The 24093-nt window shown below is 57.5% G+C and overlaps 1 protein-coding gene across 2 annotated transcripts in view; it reads left to right on the top strand.

Annotated features, from left to right (window-relative positions):
• Positions 1-24093, top strand: part of SPSB1 (splA/ryanodine receptor domain and SOCS box containing 1) — an 82499-nt gene that overhangs the window by 2024 nt on the left and 56382 nt on the right. The window contains exon 1 of one of the 2 annotated variants that reach the window (XM_053899021.1): positions 13318-13505. The exons of the other annotated variant lie outside the window; for it this stretch is intronic. The gene's annotated coding sequence lies outside the window, so the exon portion shown is untranslated. Of the gene's footprint in view, positions 1-13317; positions 13506-24093 lie in introns of those variants that run through there. 2 annotated transcript variants of the gene reach the window in all.

The raw sequence follows: 24093 nt of genomic DNA, 5'->3' as shown, positions 1-24093 counted from the left end.
GGTCTGAAAGAACAAGGAGGTGCCGGGCTCCTGTCCTTGGAAGGCCCGGAGCGGGAGCCGTTTCAGCGAGGCTGGATTCAGGGACGTCGGGCGGTGTGGCCAGGAAGCCGGCTTCAGCCGGCTTTCGTTAGGGTTGCTGGACCCAGCGGCTAAATCTACGGGACATGCAGGTGACTTGGAATTTCAGATAAAGAACAAAAATGCACTGTTGGTGGACCTGTGTCCCATGCAACATTTGGGACATATTACGCTTAAAGCGTTACTCATTGTTGAGTTGAAATTCTGATTTCAAGCACGGCAGCCCGCACTGTGTGTGCAGATAGGCTTTCCTGTAAGGGAACCGGGGCTGCCTACGGCTCACGGCACCGACTGGCTCGAGATGCCAGAGGGAGAGAGGGCGTGGGGCTCGTGGCTCCACCTGGAACACCTTGGGGAGGACTTTGTGTCCAGTGTGGGGCCTTGTGATGACAGCACCAGGAGGTGTCTGCGTGGATCCATCACGCGGGCCGAACCCGTGCTAGAAAAGCTTCCCATTCCTCGGCGCCTATGGGTCCTTAGAAATCGGGGCCGCCTCGTTAATAGCAATAACCATCTTCGCAGTTATCCCGTGTTCCGGAGAAGGAAACGTCCGCCACAAAGGTTTGCTAATTCTGAAGTTATTACAGAAGCAGCCATCCCCCCCCACCCCCCCGCCCCGGGAAAGCCAAGGGTGGTGGTTGCCAGCCTCGCAGGCAGGGGGCCTGCTGGACGCCCACCCCTGCTGAGCGCAGAGTTCCGGGGGAGACACTCAAAAGTGGCCTCGGGTCTCTCGCACACAGACGCAGCTCCCCCCCCCCCCCACCCCGCAGGAAACTGCCGAACGACTCTCAGCGCCTCCAAAATGCGGCCTCCACGGCTTCTCGTTCTCCGCCACGGTTCGATTCCTTGCAGGTGTTATAACTCAGGGCGCCATCACGGAGAATTTTCACAGACCCCAAGATGTGGCTGGGCGGGGGGCTGCGGCTGCGGCCTCCCCTCTGAGGGCCGCACAGGAGGAGGGCCTCTTGGTGGCGAGCTTCCGGAGAAAGAACGCCCTGGTGACCCCTCCACCAACAGGCTTCCTTCTTCCTGACCAGGGACTCCCTCGTCGCCCTCCCTCCTCCCCCTGCCGGCTCCGGGCCGCCCCGTCCTCGTGCTCCAGCCCCGGAACCCACTCAGGACCTCTCCTCCGGCAGGTCCCCCAGCCCAGCAGAGCGGCCTCCGAGCCCCTTTCCGGGGCCCGATCTTTAGCACAGCTCAGTTTGCTCCCTTCTCCATCGGCCTCCCCCCTACCCAATCTAGGCCCCAGGATGTGGGTCTACACGGGCCGGATCTCCAGCCCCAGCCGGTCCATCAGTAATGGGAAGGGAGAGGGGTGGGTAACTTACCGGCCAGCTGAGAAGGGTGGCCGCGTCCTTGCAGGAAGGTCCCAGGGTGCATGCAGCATGGCCTCGGTCTGCGTCTGTTCCCTGGGGCTTCAGTACCTGTTCCTTCCCACTGGCCCTTCAGGCCCGGGGGTGGGAATGCCCCCCGCCCCCCCAGCCCTGACACCGTCGGCTGCCCAGGCCTGCACCAGCCCGCACGCTTTCCACCACGGGCTGGAGCTGGCGGAAAAAGAGCGTTCTCTCCTGTGGCTGGGAGCTGTTTGTGTGTCTTCCTGGGGAGCAGGCAGCCAGGGCTCCTGTCCCAGAGAAAGAAGCCAGTTAGACAAGAGGCACAGAGGGTTTCCAAGGTCCCTGTCACCCCCGAGGCTTGCTCCTCTCATCCCTGCTCCAGTTTTGTGAGCCAATCAGTCTCACTTGTTTTCCAGCTTAAACCAATCGGATTGGATTGTTGGCATTTGCCATTAAAGGATCCTAGATAATACAGCGTGGATAGGAGGCATCGTTCTAGAACCAAATTAGAAGCCTGATACTAGAGGGCGTTACGGAGGACACAGGCAGAGCACTGGGCCTCACCTGGGGGTCAGGAGGGCTTCCTGGAGGAGGAGGTGCCGAGTCGAGTCTTGAAGGCTGAGTAGACATCGACCTGGAGAGGAGGTGGGGGGGCCTCACGGGGAATCCCAGGCAGGAGGCCTAAAGCAGCCTGAATTGGGTACGGGGCCACATGCAGTCCTGTGCCGCTGGAGAGGGCAGTCCCAGTGGTGAATGTGGGCAGCAGAGGTGACAGAGGCCAGACCCTCAAGCCTCGAAGGCCAACCAAGGAGTGTGGACCTTTTCCCAGGTCGTTCCCGACTTCTCAGACTGGATCACCACACAGAGTTGGGGAGACTTGAAGACACAGGACAAACGAAGCACCATGTTCTAGAAAAAAAAAAAAAAACAAACAAAACTGTGCTCCCAGAATTGAAGGAAAATATTATTATTGTTTTAAAGTTTATTATTTTGAGAGAGAGAGCACGTGCATACACGTGAGGGAGGGGCAGAGAGAGAGAGAGAGAGAGAGAGAGAGAGAATCTCAAGCAGGTTCTGCACCATGAGCACAGAGCCTGAGGCGGGGCTCGAACTCACGAACCTTGAGATCATGACCTGAGCTGAGATCAAGAGTCGGAGGCTTAACCCACTGAGCAATCCAGGCGCCCTGGAAGATATTATTTTCACCCTAAAACAACCCCTGGAGCAAAAAAAAAAAAAAAAGCCGAATTCCATCCCTTTTCAATATAAAACCCGAGACTTCAAGAACAGTCCCGCTTGAGGTGGGTGAGGGTGGTTTGAGGGAAAACTTTGCGAGTCACTTCCTGGGCGGTAGGGGTCCTTGAGGAGTTTCCAGCCCTGGAGGGGTCCCACCAGGTGGCCGTGGCGTGAGGGCCCAGCAAGAAGGGGGTGAGCCCAGCTGCCAAACCAGCTCACACAAGGAGTCATTCGTTCAGTCTACAGACACCTATGAGTGCGGGGACTGGGGGGGGCGCACCAGGGACTCAGCCGAGAGCGAGGCCAGCAGGGGCCTCCCTTTCCACACCAAGCTGTGATCTGTCACTGGGCACCCTCCCCATCAGCCCAGCAAGGGCCACCTACTCATCGCTATGGCCCCGTTACCTGGTATACAGTCGGCGCCCACTAGGTGCTCGTTGATTCTGTCAGCGTAGCGGCTTGTCAGTCCATGTCGCCGAGTGTTTTCCATCAGGGGCCGAGGACTGGGTCTGCCGGCTCTGCCCACACGGCCCACTCTGGCCCTCAGAGTTGCTGCCGCCACTTCCTTCCATACCCGAGCCCGGTGCCGACGTCAGCCAGCGACGCTCGCCAAGTTCACGAGGCACTTTTCCGCCCCCCTCAGTAGGATGTTGGGAGCGAGGACGCGGGATTCCCACCGTCCCTGGCTTTTTTCCAAGACACCCGGGAGGCACGTTGTGAGGTTGAGAGTTGGTTGGCCCCTGGAGTCCGAAATATTTGGGTTCGAATCCGGGCCCTGCTGTTCGGCTGCAGAGCGGTGGGGCTGAATTTCCCACCGTGAGCTCTGGTTCCTCCTCTGTTAACCAGAATAACAAACTCTGCTTTCCGGGAAGAGGCACAGAGCTGGGTCTCAGGGTGGCCCCCCACCGGGAGAGCCCCGTAGCGTGCCTGGGTGGCCGGAGCCACAGGCAGAGCGGGGACATGTGCCCACCTACCAGGCCCGTTTCTCTAACCGTTGCAGACCTCTGGCGGGCCAGGGATTTGCCTCCTGCAAGGGTCACTGAGACCCGGCCCTGCACTCAGGAAATGAACGAAGCGTTCTTAGGTGCTGCAGGTGACAGGGAACCTCGGGGCTCCAGGGAGAGGTGGCCTGGGAGCCACCAATGAGCTGTTTTGATTTCACATTGCCCCGCAAGTATGCGTTGGGCCCTTGGAGAGCACAGTCTTCTCAGTGCCCCCTTAACTGTCGACACCGTAGCCTTTCGAGGCAAAGTTGTCCATCAGGCCGCCCGCTCAGCCTCTCCCCTGCCCTCGCTTTTCTGAAGGGCCCCGTCTCAGCACAACGAAGCCTCTACCTCCCCCATCCGTTGCCCCAAGGCCCAGAACCTTCTAAGGAGGGGCGGTGGGCAGAGAGCTTCTCTCCGGGCCTTTGCCGGTCCTGCGTCCTTCCCAGCTGTTCTGGGAGAATAGAGGTGACCTCCTCCCTCCCGACCGCCCCCCACCAACACACACACAAGCTGCAGAAGCACCTGGAACGCTTTCCTGCAACGGGCCCTTCTGGGCATAGAAAGACACAGGTTGACAGCCCCGCAGATGGCCCTGGCCCTCGGCGTCCGCCGTGGAGCGTCTCCCAGATGTGCTTCCAGACAGAGCTCAGTCCACTCTTGCCAAGTGCCAGCTGCTTGGGTGGTCTGGTATCCGAATGCAGCCCAGAGGCCAGAAGGAGCCTGGGTTCGAATTGCCACCAATTTCCTGCAAGTTTCTTCTGGAGCTCCGGGCAAACCCACTGGTTGGGGGGCGGGGGGGGGGGGAGGGGGCGGGGACAGACCCCTCCCTTAAAACCAGATGTCAGCATCTGTCCTGAACCAGCTCAGGGAGACGGAAACCCTCCCCACCCCCCCACCCCCCGCCCACTCCCTCCACCTCCTCCTCTTCCTCCTCTCCCCTCCCCAGCTCTGCAGGCTGGGTCAGCCACCACCCAGCCGCGCAACAGACAATGACCCTGCGCAAAGGAAGCAACTTCTTAGCTGGCACCTAAAAATATTGACTTGGGTTTTTTCTTTAAATAGAAAGGAAATTCAGCTCACTCCGCCCGAGTCCTCCTCCTTCTGGGTTCTGAGTGGGCACCCCGGGGACCTCACCCAGACTCGGCTTCCTGGATACCGAGCAGATGCAACCCTGGGGGCGGTGGAGCCATGACAGGGCGGAGGACAGGGAGGGGGCTCCCTCTCTCCTGAGGCAATTCCTGGAGGCGTCTGGGAGGAGCAGGCTGGCACTTGGCTGACCCGGGAGCCCAGAGCACCACTCATCCAGAGAGGTACTGGGCATCTGTCACAGGACGAGGGAAGCCGGATGACCCCAAAACCAAGAAGGGGGCAGGGAGGCTCTGACGTTCAAGGCCACCTGGCTTGCTGACCTTGCCTCCCCCGAGATCCTCCGTGGGCCCGTGCCAATAGTAGCCAGTGGCCGGGACAGGAGCTCTCCTTCTGGGTGTGAACTCTCCCTAGGACAAAAGGCCACTGGGCTTGATGGCTCTGCTCCCACGTGTTGGTGGCTGACTCCGTTTAGGTCCTCAGGCACCTGGGGAGGAGCTCACCTAGGTCCCCCTGCAGCTGGTAGACCTGGCTAGATGCTCATGGAACCATCCAGTGGAACTCTAGAGAGACCCCGATGGGCGCCATCTCTGAGACAGATCATTACGGGGAGAGATACAAAAGGGAGATCCGGTGGGTGTGGTGTGCAGCCCCCAAGTTAGAGAGCCCAGACAGGTCTAGAAGACACACAGGAAGCCGGCCGGAGGCTTACCTCTTGGGGGTTGGCGGGGGGAGACTGGGGATCCCTTTTGTACTGTTGGAAGCTCCTTTTCTTGATTTGATTTTTTTTTTTAAATATTTATTCATTTTTGAGAGAGAGAGAGAGAGAGAGACAGAGTGAGTGGGGGAGGGGCAGAGAGAGAGGCGGAGACACAGAATCCGGGCTCCAGGCCCCGAGCCGTCGGCACAGAGCCCGACGCGGGGCTCGAACTCACGGACGGCGAGATCGTGACCTGAGCCGAAGCCGGACGCTTAGCCGGTTGAACCACTCGGGCGCCCTTCTCGATTTGATTTGTATCTGAATCAAAATAAGACATGCAAGTAGTTTTTAAAATACCAGAGGGCTACCTACAAGCAAACCCAAACCATTTCCTGCCCCACCCCCACGCCCAAATGCTTCACCCAAGAAGTGACTACTTGTGATTCTTTTGGGCCATTATTTTGGATATCTACCGCCATATTTCTCAATAGCCTGCTCATACCACGGTTTCCTATGTCTTTTCACTTTAATATCACCTAAATGTCTAAAACCTAAGGAACTACCTAGAAGAGAATAATTCGAGCCAGATTACCCGGGTTCGAAACCGGGCTCTGCCACTTACGGCGGAGCAACCCTGACCAAGTTCTTTACCTCATCTGTGCTCGGTTTCCTTAGCTGTGGTGTGGGGTGCTGGTATGCACCCCGCCGGGCTCGCGTCAGCAGGCAGTGGACCTGCCCGTGTGCTTTGGCCCTGGCACATAATAGGCTCTCAATGAGCGTTGGCCATTAATATTATTATATCAATCACCATCACCATCCTCCGCTCCGTGGTCTCCTTCCGGCTTCAGACTGGAGTTAAATCACGACACTGGAGTAAGTCAGTATTCACTGTGTCCGTTATTATGATTATCTAAATATTCTTAACAGCTGAGCCACGTAGTATGCTAAGATTACATTTCCTTTCTGGTATCTGTGTGTGTGTGTGTGTGTGTGTGTGTGTGTGTGTATTTTCTGTAGCCAAGTAGTGCTTTGTCTTTTAATTCCTTATCACTAATTCCCTCCGAATCTCTTGGGCAGGTTGTTCCCAAGAAATGTTGGGGGTGGGGAGCGGGGGGACAGCAACGCCCAGGCCTGACTGGCCGGCAGCCGTGGGCAGTGAGGCACGAGGGGCCGGTGTACTGAAGGAGGGATAGCAGGAGGGAAGGGGGGAGTGGTTCCTCTCCCAGCATGCCCCCCCAGGGCCTAGCAGGGATGGTGCTTCTCACCCTGCTGAAGGTGAGAAGTGGGTGAGTGAAGGTCCCCTGAAGGTGGGGAGTGTCCTGTGTTCTCCCCACGGGAGCATAATGCTGACAGTTGTGGGGTCGCCAGGAGACGTTTTCATGAAGTCCAGCCTGGGGACCAGGGCGTGTCAACCCCACAAAGCATTCAGGACCCTCCCAAGGAGTTCCTCCTCCCTTGTCCCTTGCTTTCCAATGACTATCCTTCCATTTCCGTATGACTAATCTTGTTCAAGCAAATGTATTTAGTCAACAAATACTGATTGAGGACTGGACTCAGCCGTGTGACTGGTTTTGACCAATGAGGGGCAGGGGGGTGAGCAGACACGACTCAAGCAGAGATTGAAATGTGCTGGCACCATGGGGCTTCCCAGGGGTTTCCAGTGTGCCTTCTGCCTGAGTCCCAGGATGAGCATACAGAGGAGATCAATGAGCCAAACGAGGCAAAGTCGCCCAAAGCACAGTCACCCGGTTAAGCCCAGCAGGACCAGCCGCTTCCCCACTCCCCGCTGCAGAAATGTGAGCGAGCATAAATGATCGTGGCCGGAAGCCACAGTTTTGGGGTGGTTTGTTACACAGCAACGGCTGACTGTTACAAAGGCCCATGTGTGCCAAGGTCTGAGATAAGTTAAGTATAAAATTCTCGCTGTGACGAGCGTGGGGTGGGGTAAATGGGAGAGGGGGCAGTAGGAGACAATGATCAGGTCAGGTAGAGCGGGAGCTGGGAGCAGGTGGAGGAACCAGTGGTGGCTGCAGAAAGCACAAATGGGATGGAAATCCAGGTGGAGAGGCTGTGGGGCGATGCTCCCAGGCAGGAGGGAGCGTGGAACTCGGAGGAAAGCAGCAGAGCCCGGAGAGGTGGGACAGGGTGCCACGCAGAGCTGGCTGATGGGGCAGCAGAAGCCAGACCACCTCGAGCCTGGGGGTGGGCGGGACGGTAAGAATCCTGGACCCTGTGGGAAGAGCGTGAGTAGGGCCCACGTGCCGTAGGTATGTTGCAAAGATCACTTTCACTGCCGAGCGGGAAACGGATCAGAGGAGCCGTGAGTGCCAGCATGGAGACGGGTGAGGAGGCCGTGGCGGCCATCCAGGGGACAGGTGATGAAGGCCATGCGCATCACTTCCTGCGGGTGGCTTTGGACAACAGGAAATGTATTCTCTCACAGTCCTGGGAGCTGGAAGTCCAAGATCGGGCTGTCAGCAGGGCCGCGCTCCCTGCGAAAGCTCTGGGAGAGAATCCTTCCTTGCCCCTGCTGGTTTGTAGTGGTTGCTGGCGATCCTTGGCGTTCCTTGGCTTGTAAACACCCCCCTCCAATCCCTGCCGTCACATCACACTCTCCTCCGTGTCCACACTCCCTCTTCTTATAAGGACACGTGCCATTGGGTTAGGGCCCACCCTAATGCAGCATGACCTCATCTTAACTTGAAGACAGTGTGGACCTATTTCCATATAAGGTCATAGTCACAGGTTGAGTGTGGGCAAGGATTTTGGGGGGCGAGCTCTTCAACCCCAGTACCCATGGCATAGGATGGATGTGTAGAGGAGGTGGTAGGCAGTGGACGGTGTGGGGAGTTCCTGGAGGGGGGGGTTGGCGTCAAATGAATGGAACGTGGAGCTGGGCCCACTGCTGGCCATCTCGGTACCTCACTCTTCTGACCTCCCTTCTCACCCTCCACCTGGCCGCAGAGCCACCCCCGGGAGGGGCCGTCCACTCATTTCCTCGTCGGGTCTGTCTCCCGTTTGGCTGCTGTTCTGTGCCTGACCCCTTCCGTAGGCTGATACGGTGGCACTTAATCTTCTCTCTGGCCCTTGGTGCTCCTGGCGCCCTGGGTTCACAGGCGTCAGTCCAACCGGGGCCAACGGACGGCTGGGGCTTTTGAGTCCCTCCAGATTCAGGTCCTGGTCTTGCCACTTGCCGGCCAGGCGACTCTGGGTGATCTTCTTCGCCACGTTGTATCCCAGCTTTCCATTTGTAAAATGTAGATAATCATAGTACCTACCTCGTGGGGGGGGGGGGGGTTGTCACAGGAGGTGATACGTGTAAAGCACAGAGCACGGTAGCTGGCACATTATAAGCATTCAACAAACGTTAGCTTAAAAAATATATATGTATCTGTGACCATCTTATGGGTTTGGATGCCTTAATCCTTCCTTATTGCAACCTGGTGTCCCCTAAGGAGAATAACCCAGGGCACCCCTGATGAGGAAACAGTCCAGCCAGAACGGGCATCACCAATCCCAGCCAGAATGTGCCGGGGTCTCTGCAGAAGGATGGCAGGACCAATGTTCCAAGATCTTGGAGATGCTCTTCCAGGATTCAGGATGGGAACTGGTCCATCTTCAGTCTAGTGTTAACTTCACAAGCTCCTGGCACAGAGGAGGACATAGCTCGTTCCCGGTAAGTGCTTGCTGAGGGAGTGAGGCAGCTGACCCCCTCTCTGGGGCTGGGGGACCCCGAGAGAGGCTGGACCAGTCAGTTTGGGCTCATTTTCAGGGTGTCTACCAAGCCCTGCTGTGGGGGACGGGAAGGAAAAACACGTTCCTGACTATTGGAGGTCTCTGATCTGTCATTCTGGGAACAGAAGGATGACCTTTCTAGAATCTTTATGTAGAGTCTGAAGCGAGTATGAACTGAGGCCACCGAATACAGATCTCTGTCCAAAGAAAAATAGACCATGGAGCAAACTTACATAACAAGTGATTATTTATGATCACTTATTACTATCTGAAATGATCTCGCCTACCATTTACTGTCTGTCTCTCCCACTTAAATTGAAATTTTCTAAGGTCAGGAACCTGGTCTATTTTTTTTTTTTTTTTTTTTTACTTTTCTTTCTCTTGGGTACAGAGTAGTGCTGTTTAATATTTATTCATTCAGTGCTTCACTATTTAATTTTTAAAAATACTGAAGGATTAAGTGAATAAATACTTCAAGGATTGCTTTACTTCTATTATGGGGTTTTCCTGTAATATTGAAGATGTCATCCCACGGGGAAAAAACACACTGAAAGTCTCTGGTAAAGAGTTAAAACAGGCACCAAGACCATAGCCTGCTCACTTTTAATTCACTGCAAGTGTTTTTGAAGAACTTTGCAATAATTGGTATCATGAGCCCAAGATCATCTCTTCTCAAGGTCACAGGAAGTCTCCTCAAGCTTGGTTATCACCTAGTGTCTCATTTAAAGTTCCCCCAATTCTTCTCCACATTTCCCCTTTATACTGATGATTAATAATGTCTGATAGAGCTACACTGCAATACCACAATTTACCAGCAGGTGTCACTGTCTAACAACACATGCCTTTGTGTGAAACCCAAAGCCAGTTAAGGCCAAGAGTTGAGGAAATGAATCAATATGTACTAATTCACGAAAGCTGTAAGATCAAAGTTCTGTAAGATTAAGTCCACTGGATTTCAATTTCACTTCATGAGATAAGTGTATCTTATGTTAGGGATGCAGAATGGACCTACATTTTATTAATATGCTTCAGTGTTCTTTCTGTTCTGGTGAATCTTGCTACCCTTTCGTGTATGGATCCCATGCTTTTCCCCGGAAAGTTTGCTTTTGTTTTGGGGTTGGTTGGTTTGTTTTGTCACTAATAATATCTAAAATGTGTCTCTTGTTCCAAAATTCCTCAAAAACCTCTGATTTCATTCTCACACATTGCCCTGCACATGTTGTACTCAGTATTTGTGGGATGATTGCCCCTCCCCCAGCAAATCATGGGAAACACATAGAGCTGTTCTACAGATGGAGAAACTGAGTCTCAGAAAGGTTAAGTAATTTGTTCAAGGTCATACAGGCAGTGAATGGCAGAGCTGGGGTTTGTCTAATTTTAAAACCCTTCTCCATTCACTCCAGGCAGCAAGAGGGACCCAGAGAAGGTGGGTGCCCTGGGAGATGAGAACTTGTGAGGGTAGAAGATTCTGTTCTAAGGGCTCAAAGGTGTCCAAGGTCTCCCTGGACAGATTTTCCGTCCTCAGAAAAAAACAGCTGATGTTAATTTGCTATCTAGTAATTTCTTCCGGTCATTTTCCTGAGGCAGATTACAGAAGGGAATGAATTATATGTGCAGATGCCAGTGATGAAAGGGGGAGGGGTTGGGGGGCCAGGGGAATGGAGTTGGAGGGTGGCATCACCAGGCCCAGAGCCCCTCCCCTCCCTACTCACCCCAGTGGAGCACAGATCGGTTAAGACTTGAGTCAGTCCTCAAATTCCTGGATGTTTATCAGCTGATGTCACACTATTGCAAGATTTTGTATCTTTTTAGCAAACAGTAGTATCAGCACTGATAGGATGAGCATATAGCCCTTTCTGGTCTCCACAATTGCTCAACAGCGTCCCGTACCACAGAGGGTCACCGCTCGATGACCAGCTTTCCAGCGTGGTCCTGCCTACCTGCCCGGAGTCCTGGAGGAGAGAAGGAAGGCTCAGTCCCCCAGAGATTGCTTTGGGAAATTTAGGTCAGCAGGATCTAATTCCCCAACTGGCTCCAAGCTGAGGTTTCAAGATTAATGCTGAAGGAGGGTGGAGTAGGGGTGCTGAGGACTCCTAATTGGGAACCATCCATTTCAGGGCCCACGCATCAAAGGTGAGGTCTTCGGCCCTAAATGAACAGATCTCACCACTGGAATTACACACAATCTGCTCCGGTCTGTCCCCAAAGGTCTCCTCCAGAATAAGAGGCGGAGCCTGGAGGACTGCGACTCATGAGGCTGTGGCAACAGCCCCAGGAGCGGACAGCGGCTGGCGAGGGGTGCACACCTCCTGTGTGACACACCCCTCCGTGCTTACTCCTCCAGGGGAGAGACCCAGAACCCAGAAGAGGCTGTGCTCTGCAGCAATCAGACTCCTCCCAGGTATACCAGGAACTAAGAAAGCCCTCGCCTTCCTGGATGTTTTCACAGTTGTCCCAAGTGCTATTACACCCTGGGCCAACTAATGTCCTCGCATTGCAAAGTGGCGAGAGGGAGTCCCATGCTCTACATTCCAAGGGCCCCTGGGTTGCTGACGATGGCTGCCCACCCCAGCGGTCTGGGTTCCCAGACAACCGGAAGCAGGAATGTTAACTGAGCCTCCAGAATGCCCACAGAGGCTCACGCGGCCCACAGCAGTCAGTGGGGGCTTAATAATTTTTTTAATTAAAAAAAAAAAAAACAACACAGGGGCGTCTGGGTGGCTGAGTCGGTCAAGCGCTCTGCCCTTGATCTCAGCTCAGGTCAGGACCTCATGTTGGTGAGTTCGAGCCCCAGTGCTCACAGCAAAAAGCCTGCTTGGGATTCTCTCTGTCCCTCCTCCACTCACACTTTCTTTTCCTCTCTCTCTCTCTCAAAATAAACAAACTTTTGGGGTGCCTGGGTGGCTCAGTCGGCTAAGCGTCAGGCTTTGGCTCAGGTCACGATCTCGCGGTTTGTGAGTTCCCGCCCCGCGTCGGGCTCTGTGCTGACAGCCCGGAGCCTGGAGCCTGCTTTGGATTCTGTGTCTCCCCCTCTCTCTGCCCCTCCCGTGCTCACGCTGTCTCTCTCTGTCTCAAAAATAAATAAAACATTAAAAAAAAATAAATAAATAAACTTTAAAAACAAAACTGATCTTCAGCCAGTGAGGTGAGAAGATGCCAACCTCTGGAAACGGTAAGAGTCCAGCTCTTTTTCAGCAGCAAAGATGTAAGAACAGTCCTCTTCTACAGAGGTATGGCCAAGATGAAATAACTCCGGAACCACATTATCTGTTACAGCTCCGGGCACGCTAATTCCCCACCCCCTTCAACGGACACCGCACATCGTGAAGGGTGGAGGAAAGCTGGGAGATGTCGCTCTTCAAACACTAATTTCTTTAGGACGTTCCCGGTTCTAGGGTTGAGGAGGAAAATTCCTGGGACGAGCCAAGAGCCCCAAGACTCTATAAGAAGTTTCTTCGGGGGTGGAGGTCCTACAGCAGGCAATCGCTCGCGCATTCATTCAACAAACACTCACGGAGCTCCGCCTGCTGTGTGTCCTGAGCCAACGTGCCCGGGGGGCCCGCGAGGTCCGGGAGCCCAGAGAGCCCGGTCCCTTGTGAGTACGGTCCCTGCGTCCTCCTCTCCTGCGCCTTCGAATTGCGGAACTTTAAACTGCTGGGAATTTCGGATGAGGCAAGCAAGGCCTTGCTCCCAAGGTTATTGAAACAACCCCCACCCTCCCAAGAGGTTTTAAAAATTATTATTAGTAAGTCCCCCTCCCCCCGCCCCCCCCCCCCCCCCGTCTGCCCCCAGCCGCGGCCCGCCGGGTGTTGCAACCCCGGCCTCTCGCCCAGCGGAGGCTGCCCGGCGCTTCCCGAAGACGCCTCCGGAGGGACCGACGCTCCGGTGCCGCCCCGCGCGCGCCCCGATGGCCTCCGGGTGGGGCGGTGGGGCGGGCGGAGGAGGGGGCGGCACAGGGGGGCGCCCCCGCCGCCCGGCGCCCCGCGGCCGCCCCTGCGGCGCACAGCGCCCGGCGCGCGGGAGCGGGAGCCGGGGCCGGGGCGGGAGCCGAGGGGCGGGGCGGGAGCCGAGGGGCGGGGCTGGCGGGGTGGGAGGGGCGGGGCGCACCGGCCCCGCCCCCCCCGGCGCGTTTCTCTCCCTGCACTTTAAAGCCCTCGCCTGCTTTTTCTTCTTTGCACAGAAGTCGCGCTCGGGCTGCCCGCGCGCTCGCGGCAGGAACCAGGCTCCAGGCGCTGGCGCCGGGGCCGCGGGAGGAGACGACTTCGCTCCCTGCGGCGGGCGCGGCCCGGGGCGCCCCGGCCTCCTCGGCCCCGGAGAGCGGCGGCGGCGCAGGCGGCCCTCCCTGGCGAGGTAGGCAGAGCCGGGCACGGGCACCGGGTGGGTGGGGGGTCCGGGCGGGGTGGGCGCGGGCATGGCGGCGGTCGGGGATTGAGTGGTGGGCGCGGGGCTGGGCGCTGGGGACCTGGTGGGTGAGGGTCCCGCGGGGAACCCTCCTCTCGCCACAGGTCCCGGGCGAGGGGGCCGGGGCGCCGCCCAGCGCCGCTGCCGCTGCGGACGCCTGCGGGTCGCGGCGGCCCCGGATCCCACCTGCGGGGGCGAGACAGGGCGGTGGTCCCCGGCGGCCGCGGCCACCGTCGCGCCGGGGATCGAGGCTCAGCTACTGCAGACCCGGGGAGGGGACCCCGGACGCGCAGCGGCCCCCGCCGACTTCCAGGTGCCGGGGCGCCCGGGGGGGGGGGGGCCTCTTGCGACCGCGACTGTCCCCGCGGTGGAGGCGGGGGCGCTGACCTGCCCCTCCCACACGGGGGCAGCGCGACCCCGCTCCGCGAAGTTAGTTTCGCTTTTCCCGCCAGTCGGGACCCGGCTCTGCAGCGCGGCCCTTACTGGCCCCCTCGGGGCTCCCCCCGCCCTGTCCTCCGCGCCTCCCCCGGGGAGCCCGCCGGGCGACACCCCGGGCGGCGCCGCCCTCTCCGCCGTCCCGGAGCCGCCGCAGCTTCTCCCGGCAACCAAGGGGGAGCCAAGGGGGAGCCGAGTGTTGTGTCAGCAAATCGATTAAAACAGAAAAACCAGAGCAGTCTGGGTGGGTCGGTGGAGCCGCGGGATGGCTCAGTCTGCGCGCCCGGGGTGTGTGCGACCTGGTAGTTGTCCTGTTCAAGTTCAAGGCAAAGGTTCCTGGAATGTTAACTGGCCCCTGGCGCCGTGGCTTGCCCTGATGGGAGGCTACAAGAGTGTGTGTGTGTGTGTGTGTGTGTGTGTGTGTGTGTGTGTGTGTGTGAGTGTGGTGTGTGCCTGAGAGCCTGTCTGTGTGCGAGAGGTCTGGTGACAGTGTGAATGTGTGTCCCTGAGCCTGCCTGTGTGGGTGTGTCTGAGGGTGTGTCCGTGTGAGATTAAGTGTGTGTCTGCACTGTGCTTCTGGGTCTGTGTGTGTCTCTGAATGTTTCTGCATGTCTGTGGGTGAGTTAGGGCATGTGTCTCTGCGTGTGTGCCTGGGGTGAGTGTGAGTGTGTCGGTGCGGGGTGAGTGTGCTTCTCTGCGAGTGAGGGTGTGCATGCCCCCCATGGTAACCTGGCAGTGGGGCTGCTGGTTACTGAGGGCTGGTTACTTGACTTCCCTTGCTTGGTTCTCAAAAGCGGGCTGTGCGGGGACCGGGCACAGGGACACCCTGCCGGTGGTGCCGGCTCGGGAGGACCCAGGCTCCTTCTCCCTCCCTCTCTTTTTCTCCGAAAATGAGCCGAAAATGAGCCGCACGGTTTGGGGGTGAGTTGGCAGGGGCTGCTTCCTGAGTGAGTAATATTTAATTAAACACGCCAGCCTGTAGCATCAGAAACTGGTCATGAGCTGAGTTTTAACAGGTGGCCATGGTAAAACAACGCCATCCCCCGGTGACTCCAGTTTGGTGTCTTTGGCAGAATTCTCTCCCGGGGTAGGACAGCTGGGGAGGGGGCCCAGAACTTCATCCCCGATTATTGAGGACAGCGAGCAAGGAAGGCGGCGGGGGGGGGGGGGGGGGGGGCGCTCCTCCCCTCCCTTCTGTGTCCCATCCCTATCTGATACTGCCCCTCTGGGTGGTGGAAAGTGCTAGATTAAGCATGAGAAGCATAGACAGGCATCCACGCACCCCCCCCCCCCACCTTGCTAAGGAATCATGGAGCTGGGGAAGCCCTGTCTTACTTGCAGGGCATCTGCGTAGGCCAGCCTTTCCCTTCCCAGCAGAGGTCCAGAGAGGGTGGCTGGCTTACGCAAACAGCAGACCCAGGGCTGTGGACGGTCTCCAGACCCCTGGCTGTGGCTGCCGGTTACTGCCTCCCGTGCTGAGGTCACGGGCCAGGCACCTCCTAGCTGCCCAGCTGTCAGGTGATGGGCCCGATTAGATCATTTTAAGCACTTCTCGTTCTCTTACTGCTTTTTCTTTTGCAGACAGGGCTTTACCCAGTAAAGAGAGGGAAAGACAGAAAGAGAGAGAGAGAGAAGTGTGCGTGTGTGTGTTTGCAGATGGGGAGGTGTGGGGTGGCCTAATGCAATAACTTCACAAATCCTTTTCTTTCCCAGCCTGGCTACCACCAGGGAAGCAAGAAGAATAAAAGCCGTGGCCATGGACCCCAGTGGTTCTGACAGTCACGAGCAGGGGCAGATCTGGCTTCAGGGAGGTCGGGGCCGCGGGGCGATTGGTGGGGGCTGCGGGGCTCCTAGGAAGGAGTGGTCCTGCCAGGGGCCCTGGGTGATGTCACTCTGTTGCTGGGTGAGGCTGCCTTCCTTGGGCTGCTCCAGCAAAGCTAAAGCCACCCTTCAGTGGGCTCCTGGGGCTGCCCTCTAAAACTCTGTGGACCCCTGGGCAATCGGCATAGATGTTTAATTTCTCCACTGGGGCCTGGGAATGGGCTGGGGGTCCAGCCGGTGGAGGCCAGCGCTGCCCCTGCTCACCAAGGGCGATGGGGTGCTCTCTGTGTGCTCTCCTCGCTGTGCCTGGTCCCTTCTTGGACCTTCCCTCTCCTCGGGGGAGCAGAGACTTGCCTGCCGATGCATTTGCACATTCAGCAAAACCTCCGACTCTACGGCGTTCAGAGTTTTGTCCAGAAATTCCACACCGGTTCCTTTCAAGAAACATAATGCTTTCCCTTTTCCCAGTTATCTGATAGAGGGAGTTCCTCCTGATCTAAGAGTAAAAGTCTAGCTCATAGGCAGGTGCCGGGCATGTGCTACTAAGTGCTTTACAGGCGGGATGTTATTGGAGATGACGATGATGTTGATGATGACGATGGCAGTGATAAGAAATGGTTTTGTAGAACATGCTGGCACGAGGCTGTGATCTGAGTCCTTGACGCGTTAACCCTGTGCTTTTCCTAAGAACCCGGGGCAGCAAACTGGTTTTCCTGGGGTTGGAATGGCCACATGACTTGGCCAAAGTCTTGCTGCTACTGGCTGGTGGAACAAAACTCTAACACTGATTTTGGTGCGTAAGCCTTTACTCAGCACAGCACGCCACCGCCATCACCGTAGCCTTTTCTCCAAGAAGCGTGGGCTATTTTTTTTTGTAAATTTTAATGTTTATTTATTTTTGAGAGAGAGAGAGAGACAGAGCGTGAGTGGGGGAGGAGCAGAGCGAGAGGGAGACACAGAATCCGAAGCAGGCTCCAGGCTGTGAGCCGTCAGCACAGAGCCCGACGCGGGGCTCGAACCCACCGACCGTGAGATCACGACCTGAGCCGAAGTCAGACGCTTCACCGACTGAGCCACATAGGCGCCCCTGCTGTTTTTTTTTAATGAAAGCTTTTTATTATGATGGAAAATTTCCAACACCTACCGAAGTTGGGAGAAGAGTATAAGGTGCCCTCACCAGCTTCAAGGGTCAGCACATACACACGCCCACGCTCACACACGTGTGCACGCATCCACACGCACGTCTACATACGCGTGTGCACACTCAGGCTGGACCATTCTGAAGCAGACCTCAGGTCATCTGTAAGTAGTTCCTCAGCGTGTAAGGGGAAATATCAAGTCTCATAGAGGCGGAGTGTGATTCCCTGGGGGCAAGTCGGGGGAAGTGTATTCCTCCCGACTTGGAGTCGAGGGTCCCTCCTGGCTGTGGCAAGGCGAGGACGGCTCACTGGGGGATCCGTCCTGTTGTCCCCCAACCCCAGAGTTTTGGGGAAGCCTCTTGCTTGTTTTGTGTTTAAAAAATCCTGTTCATTGCTCAACATGACAAATGAATCAGTCCGCTGGCCATCGGACAAACCACATCAGCTCCCCTGGGCCTCCCGTGGAGACGGGGAGGAGACCCTGAAAGACTCAGCCCTGCTTTGCCCCCCACCCCCCACCATGGAGGCTGGGCCTCGTGCAGGCACGGGCGTTCGAGATCGCACCTGGGTAGCAGGGGACGTGGGAGTCATTTGCCAACAAACATGGCGCCCGGGCCAATCTTAAACCCAACCTTGACCATCTTGAAGTCACTGCGCGGGTGACGGACAGGCGGAGAAGTGTGGGGGCACCTGCCACCCTCGGGGTGCCTCTGGGAAAATGAGGGAGGCGCCGGGTGATCTGGGCCCGAGACTCCGGGCAGGTGACACGTAAATGCCACACGGAGGAGGAATCCAGGGTCTACCTGGTGACAAGGTCCTGACAGCTGTGCCAGCTGTGAACGGCCCTTGTCAGACAGGCTGCTTGTGGCCACACAGCTGCTGGCTGTTTGGGGGCCTGTGATTATTCAAAATGCTTCCTTGTGTCTGTGCATCTGTTTCCTGCTGGTTGGGATGGAGGCTGGCGGTGTTTTCAAGGTGAAATCCACAGGTTCGAGAGCTGTTTGGACATGCCGATGTCTGTCAGCCTCCTCGCTAGTTTGGGGGGGTCACAGTGGGTGGTGACCCCATAGCGAGGGCTGGGGGCCAGGGGCGTGGAGGTACCTTGCACCTGTCCCAGGTAGAAATGGCCTATGGATGTGTCGGGACGGCAGCTAGGCCTGGGGCTCTTGTGAGAGGCCTGGGCTGAAGTGGAAACTTTGGAACCTTCTTTTCCAAGGGGTTACTAGAAGAGATTCTGGCATGAGCCGAGGCATGCCTGGGGTAGAACCCTCGTGCTGGCATTTTCTTCTAGAAACAGGGTCCCCGGGCCCCTGGCTCCCTCCATTCTGCCTCCGTCTCTGCGGGTTTGACTCCCAGCGCTCCCTCAGTTAGGCGGGGTCCTGCAGATTGTCCTTCTCTGACTGGCTGGTCTCCTCAGCCTGATGTTGTCGGGGGTCGTCCGTGTTGTAGCCTGCGTCAGAACGTCCTTCCTTTTCAAAACGGAATAATCCTCCATTGTATGGATCGGCCACGTTTTGCTTATCCGTCCATCGGTGTCAGTACAGGGTGGGGGCCGCAGAGCCAGACGAGGGGCTCGAATCCACAAACCGTGAGATCGTGACCTGACCTGAGACCGAGGGTCTGATGTGTAACTGACCGACCAAACCACCCACGTGCCCCCGGCTTGTAAAAGTGTCCCTCCCAGAGGGACACTTGCTCGCGGGGTGTTCCCGTGGCGGGAGGCCTGCCTCCACCTTCCACCCAGAGTCCCAGCCAGACACACGCTCACCCTCTCGAGGCACCGCGGGCAGCTGGCAGTTGTCCCGCTGGACAGCCTGGGTGGGGGGTGGGGTGGGGTGGGCAGGGCCAGGCCACACGGGGTCTCGCTCACCGCTCTGTCCCCAGTGCTCAGCGCACACAGTAGGCGTCTCCCAGGTACCTGTTGGACGGGTGAGTGCGGGCAGGGCTGGGGGTTCAGTGGTTCCCAGCAGGGCTCGGAGAGACCTAATCTGGGCTCAGGGGCGGCCCAGACCCCGGCTTTCCCTCAGAGCGTCGGCCCCCCTGACTGTGCGGTGTGACAGCCGCCTCATGGGGTGGCCGTGAGGTTTCAGGGCGGTGACGTGCATCAGCACTGGCCGCAGTGCACAGCCCCGACATCCTGAGGGGCTGGTGGCTTCACTCCCCACGGACTCACCCATCACCCTCCCCCTGACTGCCCAGAATGTCCCCCGTGACCCTGTGGGAGGTCCAGAAGTCCAAAACAAGCCGTCTGAGCTATTTTGGACTTCTTGTCATTCATTCTTTCGCTCAAACATTTTTAAGCCCCTACGTGTGCGGCCAGTCTACTGGGCAGAGGATCCGAAGGAAGCGGGGGGGCGGGTCTCACTCTCAGAGACCTGTCTGTCTAGTGGGGGAGACCGGCCTGTCTCCCCTGATGACCTTACCTGGGCGTCGCGGAGAGGGTGACAAGGAGAGGGCAGGGGGAGGCGGGTGGGCACCCCAGGTGGGAGGATAGCAGGTGCAGGAGGCGAGCACGGGCTGGCCTGTGGCTGGGGTAGGGCTGAGTGAGGCCGAGAGGCCGCAGGACGCCGGGAGGGGCCTGTGGGGAGAGGGGCCCGGGCGCGGGATGCTTCTTGAACGTGAGCTCTGACTTGGGCTCCTCAAGGCGGTGGCTGAGGGCCTCGGGGCGACTCCCCGTCTGGGTCTGTCGCCTTTACCGTCTCAGCCACGGGTCCCTAGAACCCGACGGCCTCCTCGTGGTGGACGCTGTTTCCTACGGTACTTTGTCTGGTACACGTTCACTATAAATAGCCGGGTTTCGACCACAAAGAGCATCTGGGCACAGCAGAGCTGGTGTGGGAAAGAAACTCGTTTTCCTCCGGTTCAGACGGGAGAGGTAGAGATAGATGGAGTGTTGGGGACCCGAGGGTAGGCAGAGGGGCCGGGCTTAGCGCCACCGGAAAGCCCAGCTGGGCGGTCTGGACGAAACGGAGGAGGAAGGGCCCGCAGAGAGGTCGGGTTGAAGGGCTGGGCTCAGAACTTCAGGTGCTGGGCTTGGTGACCACTGGAGGCTGGCGGGAGACTGGCGGTCCCGGTGGGCCCCCCGATGCCCCATGTGCGTATAGTTAGTCCTCATGCCGTCGGTGAGGCCTGTAGGGCGGTGCAGCCCCATTTTACAGACGGGAAGACAGACGTTCAGGGCCACTGGGGCCTGAGGGGAGGAGCTGGGAGCCCAGCCCCGCAGCCCGGCTCCCGGGTCTACACCCTCACCCGCCGAGCTCTGCCATGAAGAAGGCGAGCGGCGGAAGTGAGTGGCCAGAGGGGACAGGCTGGAAGACTGGATGTCACCGTGGCCTGAGAAATTGACATAGGGGGCCACAGAGTGACAGAAGGGACCCCGGGTTTGTGGGGATACGATGGCACCCGCAGCAGAAATGGGATTGGCGGCCCATTGGAGAGCCCTTAGCCGCAGGAGGCCCCTTAATATGCTCTGCGATACTGACTGCTTTTTTTTTTAATTGAGGTGAATTCCATACAACCTAAAACGAAGCATTCTTAGTTCTCAACATTTTTTTTCTTTTTTAAAACATGCTTATTTATTAATCGAGAGAGAGAGAGAGAGAGAGAGAGAGAGAGAGAGAGAGAGAGAGAGAATCCCAAGCAGGTTCCACAGTCAGCCCAGAGCCCGACGTGGGGCTCGAACCCACGAACCGTGAGGTCACGATCTGAGCTGAAATCAAGAATCAGACTGTTAACCGACAGAGCCCCCCCCCACCAGGCACCCCACGTTCCCACCATTTTCATCACCCAAAGGGAAACCCCGTAGCCGATGGCTATCCCCCGCCTGCCCCCTCCCCCAGCCCCCGGCAGCCAGCAGTCTGCCTTTGTCCGTCTCTCTGGATCTGTGTATTCTGGACATTTCCTATAAATGGAATCATCGACTCTGGGACCTTTTGTGTCTGGCTTCTGGCTAATTACGTTTGGCGTGGAAAGTTCAGTGTTTCCTGAATGGAAGCTGCGTTTCCCTTCCTGGCTCACGTGGGGGCCGCTTGAAGGTGGGGGTGGTTCTGTTCAGACAGCTCGTCTAAAACATTCACCTAGAACTCTAAACACCTGCCTTCCTCTCCGCATCCATTGCCGCCCAAGACCCAGCCACCGCCCTCCTGCTCCCAGCCATCCTTTTCATTGTGTTAAACTTTTCCCAGTGATCTTTTTATTTTTTTATTATTATTTTTTAATGTTTATTTATTTTTGAGACAGAGAGAGACAGAGCATGAACGGGGGAGGGTCAGAGTGGGAGGGAGACACAGAATCTGAAGCAGACTCCAGGCTCTGAGCAGAGGCTCTGAGCCTCAGCACAGAGCCTGACGCGGGGCTCGAACTCACGGACTGCGAGATCATGACCTGAGCTGAAGTCAGACGCCTAACCCACTGAGCCACCCAGGTGCCCCATCCAGTGATCTTTTTAAAATGAACACCCGACGACGCCCACTCCCTTCTCAAAGCCCATCAACGGGGACATTGCTCTTAGGGAAAATTCCCCAGATCCGTGATGTGGCCTTCAGGGCATGACCTGGCCTCAAGCTCACTTTGTGCAGCCATCCCCCACCTCGCTCAGCGATGCCCCATGTGTCCCCACGCGGACCGGCTCTGGGGCTGGGGGGCCAGTATCTCACAGAGCTTTTTCTCCCCCACCCCAGGCCACCTGGGGCTGGCGGCTGTTTCCAGAATGGATCGCTGACAATATAATTTGGTGCCACTTTCAAATCCTGCCGGCCCGTCTGCCACCAGAGCCGCAGCTCTCGTGAGTCACGCTTTCTCCTTCCCTCCCAGTGGTGGCCGAGACCTGACCATCGGGCCCCAAGGGGATGGACTGTCTCTGTCTCGTTTGAGCTAGGACCCAGAGCTCTGGAGCAGGGATGCCCTGACAGGCGCACCGTTTGCTCTGTGGCCACCCTTGGCTGGGTCACCGGCACTCCAGCGGCGGGCCCCGGCTCGGGACAAGACCTGACCTGTCACCGCCTCGGGGAACGTTGGCTCTTCCGTCATTGGAGCCTCTGACAGCTTCCTCCCCGCCTTTTCCCTCCCAGCCTCTGGCCAGCATTTCGGGGAGGTCGTGTCCGCTCCTGTTCTGCTCGAAGTACGATCTTCCAGAAACGGTGTTAACCTTTATCAGATGGCTGCTGTGTGTCAGGCCTGAGGCCCCTGCTGCTATAGACCGAGTTCTAATTCTTCAAACAGCCCTAGGGATTAGGTATGACCTCCCCCTCAACAGAGGAGCAAAGTGAGCTTCAGAGATGTTTTCTAAGTGGCTGGAGGGGACACGGCTACGTGGGTGACATACAGCTGGCCCGTGTTCTTTCTGCTCTGGTGAACACGCTGACATGTGTAGCACTTCCTGTCACCAGGCGTGACGCTGGAGTCGTGCGAAGCGGCCCTAAACCCTCAAGCGTCTGTGACGGAGCAGGTAGAGATGACAGGTGACAGGCCTGTGCAGGAAACACTGGCCAACCTGCCGGGGGTGCTGGCTGGGCACAGAGAGCCTCGTGTGACTGTGCAGGAGCACTGTTCTAGGCTGGGGGGGTGGGGTGGGGTTCGTGGTAGGGGGCAGGGAGGTAGAGTGACCCCAAGGAGGAGGGGCTGGCCATGAGGAGGAGGATCACGGGAAGCTGCTGTGTAGCAGGGAGGCCCCGGATGCCAGGCCCAGGGGTGGGTAGGAGGTACCCTGGGCCTCACCCCACCCCAGTCACCCCAGAAGCTATTCCTAAGAAGGACGGATAAACTAGAAATGTTTGTCTCCATCCGCCTCTTCATTGAACACTCTGGCCAGGTCCTCATGGGAGCCCCAGTCAAGGCCCTGGTCCCTTTGCCTGGACGCTCTGGGGACTCTCCCGGCAGACCATTAACCATCAGTAGCTTGGCTGCAGGTCTGGCCAAGGCTGGAGTTTTTGGCTGGCGTGGTGCTGCCCCGTGGCCTGGACCTCTCCTGGGGCAGGGCAGTGGGGAGGCTCCGTGAGGCTTCTGCACCTGCCGGGGCTCCCTTCGGGCCGCCCAGGAAATGGGCCGTGGTGGAGGGATCTGTCTGCTAGGCCGATCCCAGGGGACCTCATGCGGTTCTGACATAAAACACAGGATTCAGAGGACGGCAGTTTTGGGGCAGGGGGAGGTGGGGGGAGCGTGCCAAGGTCTTGGGGCACCGACATGGCTTTCTGGGGGACGAGCCCCTGGACAGATCGGGAGGACCTGGGAATCAGAACCTCCTTGCTTAATTACTCTGAGGACGGGGGGCTTGGGGGGGGGGGTGCAGGGGGAGACGCGTGAGGGTGTTTGCTTGTCTGAGGGTCTTGGCGGTTTGGAGATTTTGAGAAGCCCTAATGAGAAAGGTCACCTTGCATTTGTGAAGCTTGGAAGAATCACCCTAAGGGGCAACACCAGTGTGAAATGTGTTTAATTATGCATAAATTATATCTAAATGTCAGGGTCCCTTGAAACAAACTTCATCTTCTTTGGAGAAATGTGATGTTCAAAACAATAGGGATTTCCCCGCTCTCCTGGTTCTACCCTATCGGGCCAAATTTGGGACCCCAGGGTCCCAGCAAGCCTGCCTTCCTCACCACCGTGTCACCCTCGGGGGTGTCCAGACAGCTCAGGATAAGGCTTTTTTTTTTTTAATTCCTTCGTCATTCAGCCAATACACACTGAATGCCGGTGCTGTTTCGCTGTCACGGTGCCTCCCCTGAGGGAGATGCCCGGACGGCACCGACCCAGGGGCCATGTCTGAGCCGAGTGCTGAACCAAGGCCGGGTCCCCCCATCCCCCAGGGTGTCTCCCCACTCCTGCGGTTTTGCTTCCGTGTCAGCGTTTACGTGCGTTATTTTCATGGAAAATTTGGGGCACATGCAGGAGCCGAGGCTGGTGTCGTGAGCCCCCCATCTCCATGACCCAGTGCCACGTGACTGCTGTTCGTGCGTCTTGTTCATGTGCACGGGACACGCTGCTTTCTGGAAAGGTCCTGCTTTCCAGGGGATAACCTCAAAGTCCCAGAAAGGGCCGGATGCGGATCTTGTGGCTTTGGACACCACATCCCCTGGCTGCTGGTTTCCCTCAGAGCCTCGGGCTGCGCCAGAGTGGGGAGACGGTCATTGGAACCAGAACAGGCCGAC

This window comes from Panthera pardus, unplaced genomic scaffold, assembly GCF_024362965.1.
Source record: "Panthera pardus isolate Hobbes unplaced genomic scaffold, ASM2436296v1 HiC_scaffold_11, whole genome shotgun sequence".
Lineage (NCBI taxonomy): Eukaryota > Metazoa > Chordata > Mammalia > Carnivora > Felidae > Panthera > Panthera pardus.
Note: the sequence above shows the minus strand (reverse complement) of the source record. Positions and strands in the feature narration are given on the sequence as shown.